Genomic DNA, 13,612 nt, shown 5'->3' with positions numbered 1-13,612 from the left:
CCTATACCTCTTTCAGTGCTCAGATCAACCAGAATTGGTGGCCGGATGTAGGCTCTCGGTTTTGTAGCGACGTTACCTCAAGGTCATCGCCGTCGGTAGCTAAAAACATCTCACACTTTATATCGCGTAAACGACCGACAGCAAGCTGATCGGTCTGACATTTTTGTTTATGTCTCCCTCTTATGTGTTTTGATAATGTTTCGAAAAGTAACTCCAATACATTCGAAACCATGAGACATTGCCTATATAAGTGCTCCATGGCAGTTTTTCTAACCCAGTCTCCCCAGCGTCCTTCATACATTAACCTTTACCTGATCCTCACAGGATTATTTCATCTTTCATACTATTTCTAACGCTATCTTCTACTCTTCGTTTATTACCAGGAAGCAATTGTGCATTTATTAATAAATGCACAATTCCTTTCCGCTAATTAATTTCTTATTATTATTCTGAGTTCTGTGGCTGCTATATACACCTGTGCACATCACGCCAACTGTTAAAACTATCCAATTGAAGTTTGCAATGATGAAGCGAATTGTTAAAGTGAAGCTGTCCCCCTTGCCATTACTTATGCTATTTTTTCTCTAGTCTTGTCAATATCATTGCTCCTACCTATCTTGATTAGGACCCAGAAAGGCCTGCAATAGGCATGTTAGAATTGGAATCTGAAGCAGATAGGATGGATAGAAGGAAGTGCTGTGAAGAAAATAGGTCCTCAACGTCCTTAACGTCTTTCGGGCTAAGAGGCCCAACCAGCCGCTCCTGCTTTATTTGTTGCCAAATAAATGTTAGGCTGCAGTCAATTCGGTGCTTGATGAATCGTAGTCAGAAGCAGATATCTCTTATTATGGTTTACTCGGACGGAGATAGAACAGCGAGCTGGCAGTGATTGTAACTGGAAAGCAATCAATGTATGCACATCATCAACAAATATCAGCCTCTAAACACCTACAGTAGCAGAAGAAACTATAACGATCAAAAATGTAAAAATAAATTTCGACACAGCTTAATCTTGTTCCATCGGAAGATTTCTGCGGTCACATTTTTGGCGAAATGGGGACATCAGCTTCAGTGCGGCTTTATCTCCGCTTTCACAGCTCGTAGCGTCTCTTCTATGTCTCCGTCGACCGCTTATGACTATGGTACACACTGTGGTTGGTCAAGGCAGCGTGAAGTATAATTTACAGGCATAGATACACTTTTTTCTGTATGTTAGAATTAGGTTCAAGTTTGCGATGAAAAGTAAATATTTTTCATGCATTCAGCGGACTGTACCGGCTGCACAACACCAGGTGTGCAGTATATTGACCGCAGACTCTTCGTGACGTTGAGTTTGTGTAATCAGACTCGAAGCCTAAGTATCCAGTGTGCTAACTAGTACACAAATATCTCGTTTTCTAGAGCAGAACGCGAAGGCGAGAGCCTCTGTTACTAGAGCGCGGCTGTAGATTACGCTTGGCAAATGAAGATTAGTCATGCGCTCTCAAACGTGCACATCCAATCAGATAAGCATTCATACGGACGCAAGCTTAGTGCCCTGCATGCTATTAATATGTTATGAAGACTTCCGTCTCCGCAAGTTAACACATTGAATGCGTATGTAATGATGCAATGGCGTAAAAGTTAAGCTTATTTTGAAGCATTTGCGTTACTAGTACAAAGAAATTTTACGCTGCAATAGTCTTTTCATACCATTGTACACGACCAAAAATGAATTCATATATACATCCCACTGTTTTTCCTTAATGAAGTTAACTGATACGTAAACCAGCGTCCTGAATGTATCATGCGGTTAGCTGCCCGTTAAGGCAACGAGCACACTTACGTGTGTGTCGAGATGCTGCAAAAAGAGGAGTAAGCAGAAACGTATTGGCATGTGTCGATCACTTCCGCAGTATAGTGCAGCAGTCTTGTAAAGTTTTCCCTTCTAAAGCTGATGACGCTGTTCCCATTAACGAAACGATTCAGCTTTACAGAATACAAAGAATAGTCAAACTAGACCGAAAAGTAGGCTGTGCAGAAAACCAATGTTTAATATTGCGGAGGAAAAACGGCTTAGCCATATGCAACAGTCTTTCTATGCATCAACCAGGTGTCAGAGAGAAGACATCTCATTATGCTCCTAACCACGCTCTGAAGGTGTATAGAGGTTAGGACAAAATTAAACGCAAGGAGGCATTGCCCTCAAATCATTTACTTGTCGCCCAGAAGAATCTGCCCGGTGTGCCGAGATTACGCCAGTCATGCACTCTAATCACGAATTAGCCGTAACACGAATAAGGGAGCAGCATGCACTCCAGCGCACTCCCTTGTAGGGTCACGAAATTCTCTCCAGGCCCTCAGGTAGATTTTCACCACTAACTCTACGGAATGCTATACTTTGGCAAAAGAAGCATATTCCCTTCTGAAATAATATTTATTTCATGTAATTAGCAATGATATAAAGTTTTTAACCATTACGTCAAAAGTTTTGATATTATCAGTTAGAGGACACAGAAACAGCATTTATAATTTTCGTAACTGCTACATTTTCGCATACTCTCAAGTGAGAATTGCTTTCCACATGTCTAGCGATGAAAATCTGCCTCATGGGTGGGGCAGCATGCCCTGTCTTTAATATGGAGTAGGCCAGAGGACAAGTTACTGCCTTTTTACTTTCTCATAGGCCCATTCCTGTTTAAAATATGCGCACTAGTGTGCTTCCTCAGTGACAATCAGTTTTCACGTATGGGGAAGTCATGGTAGCTATTACAATAGAATTGCCGGCTGCATTGATTCGTGCGGGCCCCGGACATATGTTATTCAGCCTTGTGGGCTGGATAGAATTGAGTTTCACGTTCTCTTCTCTGGAAGCGTGAAATTGTAAGAACCGGCATATAACAAGGGCGTCTACATAAAACTTGGCCGATTGCCAATGTGTTTCTAGGTTAGCACTTTTAACTCCACAACACACACTGAACACTGGCGAGGAACAGCGGCACGAACGTATTTTTTCTAGGAACGTGCAAGAAATGTCTGCCCGCGCTAAACGTACCAATGAATGAACGATACATAAAAAGCTAAGAAAACATTTTATAAAAGTGTTACTAAGTACAGACATAGTTTAATTTAGGACCTCTGAATGTTCAGGTAGCGTACAATAAGAGCAGGCCAAAAATATACGTTTTTAAAAAATGCCATTTGTGCGCCCTGCGGCGACACCCTGGGGCGGACCTACGACAGGAGTCCTGCCTAGAAACGTCGGGCAGCTCACGTAACATCAGTGTCGAGGCGTTTTCATTGGTCCTCCAATAGTCGCGATCACGTTTCTACAAGAAACACGGCGAACGAGGCAGGCGACACGGACAGATAGGGACGGTGGAACATGGCTTCATTTCACACTACCTCTACTGTCGAGCCGTGACGGGGTAGCAAGCAACAACAAACAAACCCAATGGCCAGTGTGGGTCAGGCTCTTCTAGGCAGATCAGAGCTGATGTTTTTTTTTGTGTAATTTAATGTATATGAGCTAAGAGGCAGAAGGCCAATGCCATTTTAATTGACGATATTTTTGATGCTACGAATATTCTATCAACATCTTTCAGCTAAGATGAGGACATTTTTTCATCTTTTCATTTTTTTTTAGAGTCGACATGCACCAATTCAGGAGCCCTTTGAGTAACACTGGTTGTAAATTTAAAAACGCTCTTATACGTCACTGCGTTACATAGAAGCGATAGACAGCGCTGCAGCTGCCTGTCACCAGTGGTATTGTCTCTGCTCTGGCGGACAGCGATTGAAAGAATAGCAAACCTTTCCGAGAAACACCAAATGCATGATATTTGTACTCAGGATTGCCGAAAGAAATCCTGTGTAATTTTTAAGAATCTTGTTCACAAAGAGCTTGCGTAATCGCACGCCAAAATAGTTGCATGAACACAAGAAAACTGTTTCAACAGGAAATTGTCCAATGTTTCATAATTGGTCACCAATGTGCAAATATAACTTCTTAGCTCTGTTGTCTGGGAGTTGATTCCTACCTGGTGGAGTCGATGTCACGACGGTGCTAGTGATACCTAGTGGAAGAGGGAAATGCAAACCGTCTCGTATCAGTAAGAGAGTAGCTCTAAGCATATGATCAATAAGTTTAGCGATCAAAACAGTAAAAAAAAGATTTGTGTACTAAAATAACATGGACGAATTATCTACACCAACAAGCAGTCACTGATATCGAAATCGGAAACCTAATGTAGGCGTAATGAAGGAAGCGGAAGTTTGCACCGCTGATTCAAACATTGCGTTATAGCACTTTGTCAACGAAAACCTGCCCTATATGAAACCTGTACTGCACAGGGGGTTCCGCAATCGTTCTTCTGTACTCCTTAAAACTACTGACATCAGACGCTTCGGTTCCGGTGAATGCCTGACCACTTCGTCACGACAACATGACATTTTTGGTTGGGTTTCATGCTTTGACAGAGCGGCGCTCAAGCTACTGCTTGTAAGCATACGCAGTTAGTGTGATAAATATATGGCACAGAAGAGCCATAAGCATTGCTAGCTTCTCATCCTATGCTGCGTGTTACAGGGCTGCAGTTCTCACAGGAAATTTGGTCGCAGGTTCGCTATATCAATTCATTTTCGTATATCTTATATCAATTTTTTGGATGGGAGGAGATTGCTTCATGGTTGGTTTATGGGATATAGCGTTCCAAAGCTACTTAGGCTGTGTAGGATTCAGTAGTGGAAGGCTCGGGAGATTTTGAACACCTGGCCTTCATTAACGTGCACAGAACTGCGACAGAATTACCACTGTCACATCTATGCCCTCACAACGAAGAAGAGGCTGGCCCTTCCTTTCTTTATTTGATACACAGGAAAGGAATCCATAGCGGCTACTTGCTGGACCTAAGCCGGTTAGTCTTGGTGAGTAGCATAGGTTTTATGTTTCCTAGTCTCTGCCTTCAATGAGGAGGATATAAGTTTGGGCATGCTGATTTTTCATACTAAAGAGCGGAAAATAGCGCACGTACAAAGACAGGATGAGCGAGTGGACAAAGACAGACACTAACTTTCAACAGGAGATTCAATGAGAAATTAAATTGGGTGAAGCATACGCACATACTGATCAAAACAAAAGCTATAAGTAGAGCCACGATATCAGCACTCACAGCTTTCGACGCTGTCCGGTGATGAGAAGTTCATCTTAAAGAAGGAGATGATCTTCCGGATAGTTCTCAGCCGCGAATACATGCCATTACCGCAGATGTCTTCGTCGTCCGCGAAGTCGATGTTGTAGACTACGACGCCGTACTTCAGCGCGCTATACTTAGCCCGTGACAGACAAAGCTAGGGGAAGATAAAGAGGCAGAAAGTGATGCCTAGCCGAGCCTAAACGTGCGACTTGGTAATTATAAAGCGGGTGACGTAAAACGATATTCCTAAGAGAGAGAGTAAACAATGCAAATAATGAATTGTAATGGCGTCTACAAGCGTACCATGTGTGTGAAATCGAAGCTAATACATTCGTACATCCTCCTTTCTGAGCGATTCAGCCAGGCGATAGCGATCGCACGGGCAAGTTGCCACAGGCGAAACGATGAGAATAAAAGAACATTTAAAAGAATAGTGGCTTGACTAAACCTGCCGTGTGTAACAAACTACCTACTAAAAAACGTGTGTCGTCGTGAATGCCGTTATACTGAAGCAATGACGAGGACATTTTTTTGTAACTAAAATTATCTTGTGATGCTGAAAAATAACTACGTACTAAAGTGCTCTGAAGAACGCATCATGAGGTTTTCGGGCATTTGTATACATGCCCAAATCATGTTTGTAAACATTGGCTTAAAGCTATAAACCTGTGTGCATAATCTTGCAGCAATAAACGTGCAATGTAAAAGCAGCAAACCCGGCACAGATGAAACCGAACTACGCAGTAGTTCTTCGTTCTTCAAGTGGAAATGGAATTGTTTTTTAGAAGAACGTGTGCAAGATATGTCTTTTTTAGCAGATTGCGAGACACGATGTTCATTTTTTTTATCGCGTAGAATACCACACTGTAAACCCGAGCGTGTCACTTTTGTCGCTCAATGTCCGCCTACTAATTGTGACTCATTTTTTATAAGGGGAACAAGCTGCGGCTTAGCTTGCGATAATGTTGCTTTATATAGCTGAGTATTAGCATTTGAGCAGAGAGATTCACATTGACGTCTTCTTCAGCAGGTGGCCACGTTTAGATGAGAGCCTTACAATATTTACCCACCGGCACTGTCTACATTTCCTCGTTCCCAAACATCTCTTACTCTCTCGAAGCGTCACCGGTGTTGCAAAAACCCGAAGCAACATTTGATTGGTCGTAAACCGCGTTACTCTGCCAATATATCCATGCAGCATATTTTCTGAGATTTAACTTTACTGCGCAATTCTGGCAACATCATTGATACGAGATCTTCCTGGTTACGCACAAGATCCACCGTAAAATATGGGGCCCCGCTCGCGTATTTCATTTTTCTAGATTTGCGCGACGTCGCAGGAATGTGGCGCCTCTCTCGTGCAAACCGCAAAACAAACAGGGTGCTTCTTTAGAAGCTGAGCTTCTCCTCATGGACGTCTTAAGTGAAGGCACAGCTTACCTTTTCGCGCAAAGATCGTTCATCGTCATAGACAAACAGCCTCTCCGCCGCCTTGTTGTAGAAGACCCGAGCATGTGAGACGTTGTCGTAGAAGCTGTGCCGGTACCTTGGGTCTCTGCACACCTGTGAAGATGCGCGGAAGGGAATTAAAAACCAGGCCGGAATTAGATCGACTCAGACACGTTACGCGAGCCCATAACCTCAACTTCTAGGCCTAAGGCTGCTTCTACAAAAAAAAAAAAAGCTCATATTATTGAGCACCACAGTGAAACGAGAAACAAAGCATCCTCAATCGCAGTGCAAGAAGTATACACGATATATATTAAACATCGACTGATTGCATTGTTTGTTTATTTATTCATAGATTCGTCACGAAGCCCGCTAACTATACGTGTTGTCCCCGGCAATATCTACCTGACAAGCCGATTTGCATAAACGTAGGGGGAACTCGTCCCATTACCAATAGATATGCATTTTTAGGTCATCGCCAGCCGTTAGACATCCACAGTGAAAGGGCACATGGCTGGCGCACTAAAAGAGGTTGGGTTAAAGAAAACCGTTTGAGATAAATCAAGTTTGACAGAAGTAGATGAAATGCAGAAGTCCAAAATTCTTTCTTATAATAGGTTATAGCTGATGTGTCGTCCTGTGCGTGATGACAGCGCCACTGCACATATATATCGACAAAAAAAAAAGACCTTAGAGGTAGAAGACAGAGTTATAGGCAGATGGGCTTAAATAACCATGTCGGCAAGCAGAAGAAAGTTCCGTTGATAGCTTAAGTAACCCGAATAAATGGACTAAGGTAAACCATGATAAGTTGTGCAGTGCCAGCATAAATTATGAGACAACTGTGCTATCAGTAAGAAACATCTTCAAGAAAAAAAGATGTTCTGGAAGTGAGCAACATGTGTAAGTAAGTATGCTTCACAGCATATGTTGAACAATATAACGGGACATGGCAATTTCGAAAAAGAGATATCTCTATTGGACACTAGGCGATGACTGCATTTACGGCGGTCATGACCGAGCGAACTTTCGGGAGCGTGGTAAACTGGTGAGGCAAGGGGAGAGCTGGAGTGTGTAATTTAATTAGCGTGTAACCTTACTTCAAGTAGGGGTATAAGTTGGGAGAAATTTTACCGTTTCTTCTACACACTCCCATATTCTACATGGTCTGGACTTCCAGGGTGATTTATAAATATCTCCTATCAATGTTCTATTTACTATTCTACGAGTTGGCGGGGTCCAGTTATACATAGAATGATGCAGCCTATACATAACGTTTGGCAACTTTCTCATGACCGATGACAACGTTGTTTTTAGGTTGATCAATACATGTTATTATCGTTGTAGGTATACTTTCTCGTTTAGTATATATTTTGTATATGGAATGTTGACAGTTGACAAAGACGGCTTCGAGAGGCATCAAAAGAGTACAAAGGTTTACCACCATGCATACAAAGTGAAGGGGATGGAGGATTATCCTACTCTTCGCTCCCCACGTGTCTTGTTTTGCCATTTTTTGCGCTCTCTCCCTGCTTTAAGAGTGCCCTGAAAGCAACCAAATCAACAGATATCCAGCGTGCGACATCCGCGATCGACACTGCGACGTCCGCGATCGCGATGTACCCTAAGTGTCCACACCTCCCTTGATTGATTGATTGAATGTCCTTTATTGAACGGGAATGCTCATGGCTATGGATGGGAAGAAAGGGGAGTAGACAGAATCTTCATTGTTTAGGTCGTCACTCAAATCATATTTCTCTAACTAGGCCACTAAGGGAGCCATACTTGGCAAATATCACCTGTGTGTTGGCATCAGTTTCTAGAAGGGAACGGTAGTTCAGGCGGTAGGGTTAATCTCAGAGCGTCCAGTAGAAAAAGCAGGGCAATCCCAGAGTAGATGAGATATGCCGCCGCGCGTTTACAGTGGGGGCACGTAATCATTTTCTCCGTATACTGACGCCAGCGGGTCATAATACGTGGCATGTAAGCCGCAGGAGCGATGAGCTTAATTCAAAAATACTTCTTGACTTCGGGTGAGGTGGGTTTTCATTTTTAAAATGACCAAGAAAATATCTAGGAACAAGGTCTTTTCTCTTCTGAAGGGACGGGGGGAAGGGGGGGGGGGACATATGCATTTCTGAGACGTTTTTGCAGATTTGCAGATTTCTGCAAATTGGCCCATACGTGAATTTGAACCAATTATTATTATTACCAATAACGCAAATATGTTGGAAGTGCAATACAAAAGTGATCCTAGCTATGGCTCGTTTGACACTACTCGCCCGGAGCACCCCATTCGCGTCACGGGTTTCATGAGTGCAAAAGAAATATCATGAATGAAGCACAACCATTCAATAAGAAGTGAAATAAAACACAAATGTAGTACAAGCTTGGATTTCACCTGCCTTCCGAGCCAGCTAGCCAGTTATGATGTCGCGTGCAGCGCACGGATCACTCAGTGCTTTTGAGACTGCTAGCGTCCGTGCCTTTGAAGAAGCACTTCCTTCAGACTATATACGTATTAATCTACTGCAAGATTTGCTTTAGTAACGTCATAACAATAAAAACAAACCATATAGAGATCTCATGCTACAGGCCAATACGATGGTCAACGACGAGTCTCTCTATTTCGCAGTACTGATAATACTTTCTCAGTTTTTAAACATATTATATACGACGATATAATTACATACCGGACTTACCTCGAGATGCATTTCTTACGTTTTCGCTAACGTGGGAAACGCATTTACAATAAATATTTACTCATCACCGTCTGTTGTCTGCTATACAGTGCAGACATGAATAAAAGTTTGTCTCCTATAATTAAGTTTCCTCCATGAAAATATGCGGCAGGTTGTCCAATAATCAAGACGGAATGCAGGCAGCATGTCGCGATGCGCCTGCGGGTGTGCGTGAGGGCGCGTGCTCGTGCTAGAGAAAGTGCGCGGCGCACGCCGCGAAGGCAGCGAACTGAGCCGGCGGCGTCCCAGTGTTTGAGTTTGTGTCACAGATGGCGCTGCCTAGCAGGAGCTGCAGCGCCGCCCAGCGATGCTTTGGAAGCCTATTGTAAAAGAACAATTTTTATGATTTTAGCATCTGTTTCGGAGAGGCCACTTTGTAAGAGCCAGTAAAATGTTTCTTTGGCCGCGTTCATGCCGTCTCGTGAGAAGCGGTGCCTCTAATCTCATATCTTGCTCACCATGGAGATGATGCCCAACTGCCCATCGGGCATGTAGTCACATCTTTCGAAAACCGAGTAGTTCCCGGGCTTATCGCTGACACTTGGGTCGGGGAACAGGGGCTTGTACCATCGTCCGAACATGGCCACCGATACGGCCATCGAAGCGTTTATGCCACCGGCGTTGAGACCCTGGACTCCTTCGTGCGCTGTTTCCTGTAGGCAGTCCGTACGAAAGCAGAAACAAAGTAGCGCAACTGTCTTCTAGACTTTGCTCCCGTGGTTCCTTTTTACGCGCAAATAACTAAGGTGCAACGATGGAACTTCAAGACGAATTTCTGTTTGGGGCAAATAAATGTTACCATGCAATCATGGAGGCAATGGCATGCGTAATCTAAACGCGCGCTTTGAAACCTTTAACCAGTCATATCGTTATTGTGTAAGAGAAAGAGAAAGTTATTTATTGAAATGTAAGGTCGAGAGGTCGACCGGTGGTGGAGACCCTAGCCTGTTACTCCCCATTGAGAAAGGGGAAAAGAGAGGTAAAGGAGAGTTATTATAGGCTTAGAATGAGCGGTAATGACGTCATAGTACGGTGAAGTTATTATTGTTGGTCCAAATTAATAAAAAAACCTCGCACAACCTTGGGGACACTTTCATACACGCCAGTTGTTACTATATAACCGGCCCAGGTGCAGATAACTCCGCACTTTGGTATAGACACTTGTGGAGACTTCCATACACACCAGTTGCTATTGTATACATTCGGCACAGTTTCAGAAAAGAGCTCTGCACATTTTTTGCAGATACAAACCCGTAAACACGAACACCGTTATTGTGTTAGCGCTTTCGTATAACCTAAGCTCGACCAAGTGTTTCCTACTTTATATTATTTATCGTATTATTTTATCATAGCACGTCGAACACTTACCATGCTATATATATAGTCGCGTGCAGGAGGTGCCTTCAGGAATGTGGGAGGAACTATCACACAGTCCGCCAGGTTACGGTCTTCGTAGAAATAGTGGCTCAGGGAAACTACGACGTCTGGCATGTAGATTCTCCTGAGAAGCAGAGGAGGAAAGACGCAAAACAAACCATATACATGTGACTACTAAGTGTCTGGCTTCATGCACTTACACTATACTCATACACTCATACATGTACTCATAACTCTCATAACCATAACTCATAGAGTAGGTTTATTAGATAAAGATTGGAATATTAATTTCTAGTTATTTCTAGTTCAGAACCTCAACATATTGTTGTATAACTGAATGTTTGGCCTTCAATGGTTTAGTGCAGAATTGGTGTTTGTATTACACCGGGTTACGCTCCAAGCAATAACTGCACGCAGGAAAAGTTACGCCACCTTTTGAGCAAAATTTATATCGCAAATTTGCTTTTCACTAGCACCCAATGGTCCAAACACACGATATTTATTGGTACAATAATGCTTTCCAGAAGTCGACTGGATCTAGAGAGTTAATGCACGCTAAAACTGCCCTCGCTCGCTTAAAGACATCCAAGGGTTGCAAGTTAGCTCACTTCTTTTCCAATCTTGAGAAATTTCAGTCTTAAATACTCATGTGCCAAGAGAATTAACTCTATTGTTAAAGTTCTGTGCTACCTAAATGTCTTATAATTTAATTATTCAAAATTATTTTTAAAATGTATCGAGGGAAAATGCGCATTTTTTCCCCATCACCATAGATGTATGAGTCTGGAATCTTCTGATACAAGTTTAGCAATAAGTGACAGCTCCTATATAGCTTCGGCGTTAAAATCTGTGAATGCTTGATCGTCTGTTCTCATTATCGACGTACTCATAGAACAATCATATCTAGTGCGAACCACTGACCTCTCGATGCAATGTTTAATTATGTCAAACCCGCTGCAGCTTTGGAGAGCCCATGCGGCTGAATTTCCTAATATGATCGCTCAGACTCATTCGCGGGCGCCGCGATTACGTTTTCTGGCCTCTCTACCACAATTATATGGGCGCCACGTTCCTTCCTATACTTTTTGACAGATATTCACGACAGATCTATGCCGCTCCACGTTAGAGTGGTTGCCATCAGAGAAAGCTATCCAATTGAAAGTGACCTGATGTTCAATGTGGCAGTTCTTCGCACCTTGGCCCCTACGGACTCGAGTACTGATTTATTTTTTCCCTGGACATGGTTCCAGCAGTAGCTGTACTTGGGAAAAGATTGAAGGGAGTTTGCCATTACGTGTTGGCGGAGCACTAAGATAGCAGTTTATGAAATTAGGTTTCAATGTTAGCCACCAATAACACTAAAGAAGTGTGAGGCGTGAAATATTTAACGGCAGACTACACATGCTTTATACGTATGTCGAATTTCCAGTGCCATTTCTGTATCAACTCGTGCATAACCACTTTAATATAAATACATCAAAGTACATCGTCATCGAAGATACAAGACTCACACGCTATAAACACTCTTTGACTATAAATGAATTTTCTTGCCATTGTGACAGTTTCAAAAACTCATTTTTCCACCTTGCAATTAGAGAGTGGAACACTTTGAAACCATCAATAACACAAAGTACAACACTGGATGAATTTGTAAAGCTAGTGGAGGATCATTTACACACAAATTCATGAATGCTCATCCAAACAGTTTCCTTGTCAGCATACATTGATAACTTGCAAATTGTACTAATCCCTTATTGCTTGGTTATTTCCATTCTGTGTCCATTCATATACATTTTTCTTTGTTTTCATGTATCAATAGTTCACTGTACTTTTTACTGTACACTGATCATTGTCTTGCTTCGTTTATTTCTGACCGCAATCTTCCTTTCATTTTAAATGATTGTCCCTGCCTTTGAACATGTTCCAAATATTTTCTGACTTTTTGCATGCGTTTTGTGCCCTGCCTGTAACTATCCCGCCCGGGATTGACAGTATTAATTAATAAATAAATAAATAAATAAATAAATAAATAAATAAATAAATAAATAAATAAATAAATAAATAAATAAATAAATAAATAAATAAATAAATAAATAAATAAATAAATAAATAAACAAATAAATAAATAAATAAATAAATAAATAGATAAATAAATAAATAAATAAATAAATAAATAAATAAATAAATAAATAAATAAATAAATAAATAAAAACAATTTACTTGAAACGTTCCGCGATCAGTTCAGTCCATGCGCCTGGCAGCACTGGGATGGCGAGCAACGTGTAGCTTGCTTTTACAGACCAGGTCTTGTCGTCCATAATTCTTGACAGCGTCTGGAAAAGCACAGATTGTGACGGGAAACATTGCAGGAACAGCCGGACCATAAAATGAGGTCTCGGTACATTGTACGAATAAAATATTCAGTGAACGTATGCATTGTTTTGGCAAATTGTTTGAGCCAATGGCAGTGAATGTGGTACGGCATCAAGGAAAAGGGCCAAGTAATATGCGCATCACTCAGAAGTAATAAAATAACCACAATGTGTAACACAACACTGAATAAATGAAAACTACGTATCCTTAAAGTGCACTAAAAAGAACTCATGATTTGATTTCATATATTATCTTTGAAAGATAATGTACACTGCTTATCTTCTCACGGATAACCTCACTGAAGCTGTCTAAACAATCTTTCTTTTTGAACTAGAATGGAACAGCATGCAATACATTGTCAACAGGCGCTAGTCTAACCTTATAAAAAACCTTATAAAAGCATGTCATACATTTAGAGACATTTCATAGCAGCGTACGCGTGCTAAGAGTGTTTATATATGAAGAGATAATTACAGGCAAATTCTTATAAACATCGAA

This window comes from Amblyomma maculatum, chromosome 9, assembly GCF_055883805.1.
Source record: "Amblyomma maculatum isolate TAMU_Amacu chromosome 9, ASM5588380v1, whole genome shotgun sequence".
Classification (NCBI taxonomy): Eukaryota; Metazoa; Arthropoda; class Arachnida; order Ixodida; family Ixodidae; genus Amblyomma; species Amblyomma maculatum.
Note: the sequence above shows the minus strand (reverse complement) of the source record.